This window comes from Loxodonta africana, chromosome 14 (assembly GCF_030014295.1).
Source record: "Loxodonta africana isolate mLoxAfr1 chromosome 14, mLoxAfr1.hap2, whole genome shotgun sequence".
In the NCBI taxonomy this organism is placed as follows: domain Eukaryota; kingdom Metazoa; phylum Chordata; class Mammalia; order Proboscidea; family Elephantidae; genus Loxodonta; species Loxodonta africana.
This window is the reverse complement of record NC_087355.1, coordinates 57236227-57245221: the sequence shown is the minus strand read 5'-3', so window position 1 is coordinate 57245221 and position 8995 is coordinate 57236227.

Sequence of the window (8995 nt, the reverse complement as noted above, 5' to 3'; positions counted from 1 at the left end):
TGCTTCAGCCTGATGAAAAAGAAGTTTTCAAAAGACAGGGAATTACAGTTACTTTTATCACAGCTACAGCAAAGAACTCAAACATACCAACTACCATGAGGACGGCTCAGGACCAGGCAGAGTTTTGTTCCGTTATACTTAAGGCCACCATGAGTCAGAGCCAACACAATGGCAACTAACGACAACAATTCCCCGTATCAGGTAAACGCTATAATAATTGTTATAATTATTTTTAATATTTACCACTTACCTAGCACAGGCACAGTGATTAAGCATTCAGCTGCTACTCGAAAGGTCGGCAGTTGGAAGCCAGCAGCTGCCCGTGGGAGGAAGCCGTGGCGGTCCGCTTCTGCAGACCACGGCCTTGGAAACCCTACGGGGCAGGTCTACTGTGGCCTACAGGGTCGCTAGGAGTCAGAAGCGACTCGAGGGTAATGGGTTCTGTTCTTAGTTTTTGAAGCACAGTTTTAAGCACTTTACACATATTAATTCATGAATCTCTCAAAAACTCCATAACTAATACTATTTTTATCCCCCTTTTGTATTTTTAGAAAACAAAGACAAAGAGTAGATAAATTACCCTAGATATATTGGTTTTCTGTTTCTGCATAGCAAATTATCACAAATTCAGCAGCTTAAAACAATACACATTTTTCCACTCAGTTTTGTTGATCTGGAGTGCAGGTATATCTCACTTGATCCTGTGCTTAGGGTCTTACGAGGCTGCAATCAAGATGCTGGCCAAGCTGCATTCTCATCTGGATGTTTGACTGGGGAAGAATTAGCTTCCAAGCTTGTTCAGGTTGTTAGTACAAATAACCTCCTCGCAGCTGTATGACCAAGGGCCCCACATTTTGTTGGATGTCAGCTGGTGGCCACCTGCAATTCCTTCTCCAAGGGCTTCTCCGTCATGGCTGCTTACCTAATCAAGCTGGCAATAAATGCTTTTCACCTCAGGGAAGTTCCAGTCCCTCTTTTAAGGGCTGTCACCTGATTAAGTCAGGCCCATCCAGGATACTCTCCCTATCGATTAACTCAAAATCAGCTAATTCAGGTCCTTAATAACATTTGCAAAATCTCTTTGCCTTTGCCATTTTCTATCGTCTAGAAGCAGCTCACAAATCCCACCCACATTCAAGGAGAGGGGATTGAGCTAAGGTAGAACAACAGGAGGTGGGGATTTTGGGGGTCACCCTAGGGCTAATCTGCCTTGCTAGATCAGTGCTTCTCAAACTTTGATGGCTATACAAATCATCTGGGGATCTTGTTAAATGCTGACTCTGATTCAGCAGGTCTGTGATGGAGCCTCCATTTCAAACAAGCTCCCAGGTGTTGCTGATGCTACTGGCTGGTCTGGGAACTACCTGTAAGGCTAGGATCAAAACCAGGAGTTTGAGCACTTGGCTGCATTCATTAACCACTTCATTATACTTGCCAAAATCTTTCAGAACTCTGCCTAAGGTTGTTATCAGTGATGAATCTAGGTTTACCTTTTTTTCCACATTTATTCTTGGAACCATGAGGTATTTGATGTAGTTGGCATCTGCTTGATTCTTTTGGAATTTATGTGGCTTATAGGACAAGCTTAACCCAGGCAACTTGCCCTTTGATTCAAAACTTTAGTCATTATCCACCCAGCCAAAGGCCCCCCATTCTTTCCTCAGGCAGATGAAAATTGGCCCTGGGCTGAGGGTGACAGCCTCAGGGGTTAGCAGTCATCAAGGGATCCCCTGTTTTGCCTGCTGAAGTGTGTTGGATCAGTGTTGTTCAAGAGTCTAGACATCATCGCCCCACTCCCTAAACAAGAAAAGTTTCTTCTTTTATCAGTTGGGCTTCCATGGAAAGTTTCATCTGACCAAAGTGCTTTACCAGAGAAATTTCTTCTTTTTGAAGAATTGAAAGGTAGGAAGTAAAGTTCTAAACATGCCTTCCTTGACCTTTGAAGTAGAATATTTACTTTGAAGAAAGATTTATAAAGATTTAGAACACCTCACTTAACTAACTACAAATAATTCCTCCCCGGACTTTGTGTGAGAAAAAAAAAAAAGATCCTCACCAGAAGAGTAAAGAATGTTGAATGAAAGTTTCTCTTTTCAGTAATCTTTCCCAGACAGGAAGCTCTTATCTGCCCTCTTCAAATATGCTGCTTAGACCCTTAACAACTTAAATTTACCTCCAGGCAGCTTCTCCTTTCTCCCTGTGGGGTACAAGTGGTGTTAAATGACACACAGATGTTAAACAAAGATACTTCCCCACACAATTTCCTTTGACTCTTTGAATAAGCACCAATCTCTATTAAAAAAAAAAAGTTTAAGATAAGCATGTCAGTGGCTTCTGAAATTAACATAACTCAGACCTCTTGCCAGTGTCCCCAAACTCTTTGTCTTCCTAAAGTAGTGAATTTCCAACTGTCTGTAAAGACTTGCAAAGCAAAGACAGTGTTCCAAGGTTGCAGCAAGGCTCTAACACTTGTTTACCTTCCTGGTACCAGAACGCTAAAGGAAACCAACAGCTGCTGTTGAGTAGATTCTGACTCATGGAGGCTTCACCTCATGTGTGTCAGAGTAGAACTGTGCTCCACAGGATTTTGATTGGCTGATATTTTGGAAGTAGATTGCCAGGCCTGTCTTCCAAAGCACCTGTGGGTAGAATCAAACCTTCAACCTTTAGGTTAGTGGCTGAGTGTGTTAACTATTTGTGCCACTTATGGACACAAATTAGCACATCCATGTGATGCTTTGTGTAGCTTTATTGCCTCTGTTATCTTTAAATCCAGTGTTTCTATAAGTCTATATTCAGGAGGATTTTTATTGCCAGCCCTGCCATCAGATTCGTCTATTTACTGTAGCAAACAAGCAATGTAGTTTTTTTCTGCCTTTCTGAAAATGTAATTTTACCAAAGCCTTCCGTGTTCCACAAACTTCTAGGCCCTCTTGGTACCTTTCTTGACTTCATCCTATGTGAATTCTAACCAATCTCCGCTAGTTTTATCAGTCATTACCCATGTATTGAATTATCTCTCCTTTTTAACTGAAAATAGAGTTTGAGAGATTTATTTTAATTCTACTTGTTGCTTTTAGATGATTTCCAAGAGAAGAGGAAACTAATCTGATGTACAAAGCCATGTTCATTGGGATGTCTCTAAACTTTTTTCTCAAAATGATAGCTTTACCCTGAAAGGAATACTTCACCTAGCACAGAGTTGAAGAATTGGGTATAGATTAACATCTATGTATGAAATATGCGTGGCTGTGAACAAGCTGTGTGACTGTGGTGGAATTATATTCCTTTGGTTTTTCAAACTTTCTTTCCACACACCAAAACACATACGTACATAAGTGTGTGTATACATATAATATACAGAAGAGGATATATACAAGAATATCAAACGCTGTGCTGTTGTTAGTTGCCATCAAGTCGATTCCAACACATGGCGACCCCATGTGTACAGAGTAGAACAGCTCCATAGGATTTTCAAGGCTATGACTTTTTGGAGCAGATCACCAGGCCTTTCTTCCGAGGCATCTCTGGGTAAGTTCAAACTGCCAACCTTTTTGTAAGCAGTCGTATTTGTCACCTAAGGACCCCATCAAATGCTATAGAAAAATTAGATAAGTGAGAACTAAAAATCTTCGTTGGATTTGGCAATAAGAAGGTCATCTGTGACCTTGACTAAATTGAGTTTGTGGCCAGAAAGCAGACTTTCTAGTTGAATGAGCTGAGAAGTGAATAGGAGGAGATAAATAAAGACAGACAATTGACTACTTTTGAAGACATTTGGTGATTAAGTAAAGGAAAGTTTTAAGAGATCAGCTAGACAGGCAGGGCTAAGAAATTCTATATTTAGATCCCCTTAAAGAGCTTGCTAAAGACTGTCACAAGCTTGTGATGTCCTGCCCTTCGGGGTGGGGGCGGAGAACAAGGAAGAGGGAGGGGACTTGTGTTGGAGCCCAGTTGTTAACAGCCCTGCTCTCTAGCCAGATTGTGTGGATCTGTATATAACTCTTGTGGGCTCTCTGACTTGACATGTCTTAGTCTCTCTGATCCTAAATGATGCCCTAATCTATATAACAGCCCAGACCTCTTTTTGAGCTCTAGTCACTGCCAACTTGGACAACTTCCCCTGATCCTACAGGTATCTCCAAATCAGCATGTCCAAAACTTCATTTAATATCTTGCTCTATCCCAATGCTTGTTCTTCTATTGTATTTCCATTCTTAGTGAATAATATCGCCATCTACCAAGTAACTCAAGTCAGTAACAGTATTCATCCAAATACTTTTGTTTCCTTTATACCTAACACCTAATTATGACAAAGTCATATTAATTCCACCTCTACTATTTATGCCCTTTTTTCCAACTTTATTGATATCACCTTGGAGTGAGTTCTAATTCTCTTATGTTGACTACTATTAGTCTTTTCCTAATTGTTTTTTCTCAGCCTGTAGTCTTGCCTATACACCGTTCTTGAACCTTTCCTCCACCAAAGACCAACAAAGTGATCATCACCCTGATTTTATTGAAGAAACGTAGAAGCAAAAATAAAAATGAATTGTCTTAACTCACACTGCTAGCAAGTAGCAAAAAATAGGACTTCAATAGAAGGCTTCTCACCTAAGTTTTCTCTTTCAACTATGTACCCCCTGGAAAAGGAAGGAAGAGGCCTTTTAGGTAAAAGTCAATAGAGCAACAACAATAAAGACAAGGAGTGGAAAGTGGAGGGAAATTATACTTAGCTTTGACTATCAAACTTAGAACTTTGTTGTTGTTAGGTGCCATTGAGTCACTTTTGACTCATGGCGACCTTATGTGTAACAGAACAAATCATTGCCCAGTCCCGCGCCATCCTCACAATCGTTGTTATGCTTGAGCCCATTGTTGCAGCCACTGCGTCAATCCACCTCATTGACGGTCTTCTTCTTTTTCGATGACCCTGTACTTTACTAAGCATGATGTCCTTCTCCAGGGACTGGTCCCTCCTGATAACATGTCCAAAGTATGTGAAACAAAGTCTCGCCATCTTCTCTTCCACAGAGGATTCTGGCTGTACTACTTCTGAGGCATATTTGTTCAATCTTCTGGCACTCCGTGGTATATCCAGTATTCTTCACCAACAACATAATTCAAAGGCATTTAATTCTTCTTTAATTATTCATTGTCCAGCTTTCACATGCATACAAGGCGATTGTATACACCATGGCTTGGGTCAGGTGCACCTTAGTCCGTGAGGTGACATCTTTGCTTTTTAACACTTTAAAGAGATCTTTTGCAGCAGATTTGCCCAGTGCAATGCGTCATTTGATTTCTCGACTGCTGCTTCCATGGGCATTGATTGTGGATTCAAGTAAAATGAAATCTTTCACCCAAGACCGGTCTCCAAAGACAGCACTTCATCACCTGTAGTTTTTAAGGTCCCATAGGTGATTCTGATGTGATTTAGAATTCAAACGAGAGCTTCAGTAACTGCAAACCTCTGAACTGTATATACCAAGAGGTCCCAGGAGAGACTCTGTGCATAACTCTTTATTATCACTACGAAGTAGCTGAGACGTAGCCTGACCCTCCATCAGGTTAAGAAAAACCTTTTAGCTGCAACCTTAAAAGCCCCTCAATTAATTACTTAAAATAAGAAGAAAAAAAAAAATAGAACTCTATAAATAAGCTTTCCCTTGCAGCTAGCTTCCAGTCCCTACAGGTGACCTCACTTGACTCCCTCCCCCCCCACCCCCACCTGAAGACTCACCGTGCCCTGGCTCTGGTATCAATACTGTCCTTGGTCAAGCGGAATTTAATTTGGTAATGTTTATGGCTCAACATCAAAATATTAATAGCAGCAACCATTTATTGAGCGTTTACATGTGCCAGGCATGGTGCTAAGTGCTTTACACATGTTAACTCATTTTATCCTCACCTGGATGCTATGAGGTAGGTGCTCTGATAACAGTCATTTTATAGGAGAAGAAGCTGACTCTTAAAGAAGTTGAATAACTTGCCCAAGATCAACCCACTAACCAGAAGAGCCTGGAGTTTTGCCCTGTTCTGCTTGGCCCCAGGGTCTATGCTCCTGATTACTCCCACTGCTGGACATGTCCACATGCCCGTTCCAGAGCTCTCTTGACTCAAGATGAAACCTCTTCCTGATGCCACAAATTCCTTCCTCCTACTGCCCTATCCCAGCTAATGTCATCTCTTCACATCTGTCATACAAATCAGAAATCTCTGGATCATACTTCATACTCCCTCATCCATGGCAACTAATTGATCCCTATGTCTTCTTGATGTGACACCCCACCACGCCCCCCACAATGGTACTTCAGATTCTCCTCCCTGTGCCCACTGTCTTCTTTCAGACCCTCAATTGGTTCTTTCCAAGATTATTTTACTAACACTTCTGAATAGTTTCACCTTTCTCAAATCTAAAACCTACTCTGTTGGTTCTAGACTGATCTTTAGGTAACACAAATCTGATACCACACCAAAGCTTAAAATCCTTCAGTGATGCCCTGAGCCCCACAGGACAAAATACCAGTTCCTTAGCAAGCCTTTTTTCACAAGGCTTCAGAGCTCTTCTTCAAAGACATTGACTACCACTCCCTGGCCCCTTTTCCATACCTCATAAACACCGTATGCTCTTCTCTAAATGTCATAAATTAGCAGACCTCAGCAGAACTGGTCCAAAAACATGCTGCACCATGTTGGTTCACCCTGTTCACATTGTGTGTGATGCGTGTGTATGTGTTAACTGTGAACATTTAAAGAATTGGGAAAGTTCATGTAAAAATCCAGATCTCTTAGTTCTCTTGAAAAATTATTTCAAGAGTTACTCATGGTCTTTGCTACCCCATGTTGTGCCTCCAATCCAACTCACCTCAGGTATTTAAGATACCTGCCTGGCCTTGAAGGCGTTAGAGTTTGTGACCTCTACTCTGGGCCATTGTAAGGTCTCTAAATGTACCATTTATGTTCTACCTAATAAAACCCTCTTTGTCTTTTAAGGTCCAGACGAAGGCTCAACATTTCTGTGAAGTCCTTCCAGTAAAATCAATCACCATTTGCTTAATGATCCCATAAAACTTTTTTTATATTTCTAATGTAGAAACTCCAAACTATTAAAGGCAGTTGTATGCATATCCTATCACGGATGGACTGGGGAAACCTTGAAAGAAGGTTTGGTTTTGTTCAGCTTTATACTTCTACTGACATTGTCTATCATAGTGACTTGCCCTTTGTAGGCACTTTATGAAAAATGAAGAAAGTAAATTCAGTTGAAATAAGAGGACCTTTGTCTCTCTTAATTGAAGTCTTTCATGATCACTTCTTTGAAACTAAGCAAGTAAAGGACTTATTACGTTATGTAGGTTTCTAAAGTCTCTTTAGTAAGATTATTTAGCTGGTTATGAGAGTTGGAGCTACCTGAGTTCCCTATGTTCTCTGCATACAGAGAACAGTATAAAGACAACCCCTCCCTCTCTGGTATATTATTCATATAATCAAATAATATCTATATATATTTTTTTCAAATTACTCTCACACTTGTGACAGATTTGTTGGGTGATAATTACTTCATTAATCAGCTCTGCATCTTCACCTATGGTTTCAAATCTCGTGGCTCCATAGGACACTCACACTGTAAAATCACTACTTAGTTTACAATATCTTTGTCTCTGAAACTTTATTTTCACTTCTTTGACACCTTACATTAACATAGAAGAATACCAAATTTCTAAGAATCTGGATCTAGGCTGAGAAAGAGAACATAGCATTTCTATGGTAATCAAAAGATGCCCAAAACCAAAAAACCAAACCTGGATGAGCATATCAGCCCAACAGGAAAGAGTAGAATGGCCCCATAGTGTTTCCAATGAGTGGCTGGTGAATTCGAATTGCCGACCTTTTGGTTAGCAAACACTTAACCATTGTGCCACCAAGTCCACTTCCCTCTCTCCCTCCCAAAAAAGATGCACAGTAGATCGCATACAGCCCTCGCCTTAGGGAAGAAGGCCCAAAATGGCCCTGAGGAGGAAAAGGACTCTACATTTTCTTGTGTGAAAGTATGAATGAAGGATAGCAGCTGCCTCAGAGGTGAAATATCAGAAGGAATGGCCACATTCTTTAAGAAGCTGCCTCTGTTTTTTTTTTGCCAAGACCATCTGCTGATAGCCCTGTACCCTAGGCAGCTGATACCTATTAATATGTGAAAGATTATTAACACATTTCTGTCTCCATTTCTCCTCCTTCTATCAGATTTGAGTGTGGAGCAAGTATGAGCAAGGAAGCAGAAAAATTCCTTTGAAACTTATAAATTAAACTGATCCTGGGCTAAGCTTGTGGGCGTCTCTGAGGAGCCCCCATTCCTCCCAAAGGCCTTCCAAGAGGGATGAAGGGAATTGCACAGGAACCAAAGAGTCTGCACTCTGCCGAAGGAATGCCAGAAATTTCAGACGTAGATTCAAATCTTTATTTGTAATAGTTTTCTTTCCCTGTGATCCCATTTCCTCTGAATTAATCAAGAGGGATTTTGCCTCTGTGTTATTGGCCCTCCCTTAACATTATCAGATGCTGCTGAACTCTGAAAACCCATCTGACAGATTGCTAGCTAGAGTATTAAATCAGTTCCCATATTGTTTTAATCCTAGGAGGTAAATGGCCTGCATAATGGAAAATTGACATCAACATTTTTTTTCAAAACAAATGTCTCACCATCAGAAATAATTAGCTTTCATATTTTTTTTTATATACCCTTTGATGGTGGTTTTCAATCAGTGTGGTTAACTGCATGCCAAGATTGGAGGAAAGGAAAGAGTTTTCAGGACTACAGAAGTATTACATTTAAAAAAAATTCTCTTATTTGTCTTACTTCAAGAGGTATTCAGTGCTAAGAGTGCTGAGCCTTCAGCATTTTTCAATCTGGCTTTAGTACACTTCATGGTGGTACAGTGGTTAAGAGCTCTGCTGCTCATTAAAAGGTCAGCTGTTCAAATCCACCAGCCACTCC